The following is a 1,331-nucleotide window of genomic DNA, read 5'->3' as shown; positions in this document are numbered from 1 at the left end:
AAATCCTTGTATCATATATGGTTGAAAGGATCTTTCTGTAAATGGGTACAGATAATCCAGGAAAGATCAATGCCAAGAGGTTTGGAAAAAAGGATCAGCTGGTAGAAAGGATCCTCATTATTCCAGTCAACCCAGCTGTACATGGGTACAGATAATCAAGGAAAGATCAATACCAAGAGGTTTGATCAAGGACCAGCTGGTAGAAAGGATCCTCATTATTCCAGTCAACCCAGCTGTAAATGGGTACAGATAATCTGGGAAAGGTCAATGCCAAGAGGTTTGATCAAGGACCAACTGGTAGAAAGGATCCTCATTATTCCAGTCAACCCAGCTGTAAATGGGTACAGATAATCTGGGAAAGATCAATGCCAAGAGGTTTGATCAAAGACCAGCTGGTAGAAAGGATCTTTAACTGTGAACCTAAGTTATTATCCTTGTAAAATATAGTTGTTTCTTTCTTTCTAATTAGCCTAGATAATTAACGAACAAAATTAAACAAAGAAAAATAAAACCAATGTTTCTTAATCAGTTTTAAAATGTAGGAACATCTCTTTTGACATACGGCCAACTTCTGAGAAGCTGTTATTTGAAGCTAAGTGGCTTATATTGTACATAATATATGAGTCAGGAACTAGTACACATAGAAAAAAATGTACCAGCAAAACAATTCTGTTAATCTAAATCTCATCCAAATCATGACAAAATCAGGAGTAAAAGTTGTATAGGTGGACTCCTCCAAAGAGAAGTATCATCAGGTGTTTTGAAAAGAGTAAGCAAGACAATTCTGTTTATCAAAAATCCCCTCCGAAGTATGGCAAAATCACAAGTAAAAGTTGTATAGTGGTGGACTCCTCCAAAGAGAAGTACCATCAGGATCTGTTTAATGATGTTATGTTTTGTCCATTTCAGTCTTTCCAAACCTGCATCAATATGGTACAAGACACCACCAGATATCTGAAAGCATCTCCAAGAGGTAAGCATAAATTAACCACCATCAAAAACCCATTGAAAATCCTTCAATATGCAAAAACTATTCCAAATCTCGATAAAAATCCTTCAAATCTACTACCCACTTGTTAAAAACATTACGAAAACATCTGAATGAACTCCATCTTTGTGAAAAACATCCGAATGAAATTCAAAATGATCGAAATCAAACCCAAGAATCAAACAAGCCAATCCTATTCAAATAACTACTCTCTGATATCTATCTGATATCTATCAACTATTTTTAATAACATTTCTCAGATATATACCACCATTAAACCTGTACTTAAACCTAGCTTTAAGGGATATGTTTTGTGTACACATCTTGTAAACACATCTTGTAA

The sequence above is a fragment of the Lottia gigantea genome (genome assembly GCF_000327385.1).
Source record: "Lottia gigantea unplaced genomic scaffold LOTGIsca_339, whole genome shotgun sequence".
Lineage (NCBI taxonomy): Eukaryota > Metazoa > Mollusca > Gastropoda > Lottiidae > Lottia > Lottia gigantea.
This window is presented reverse-complemented; position numbering follows the sequence as displayed.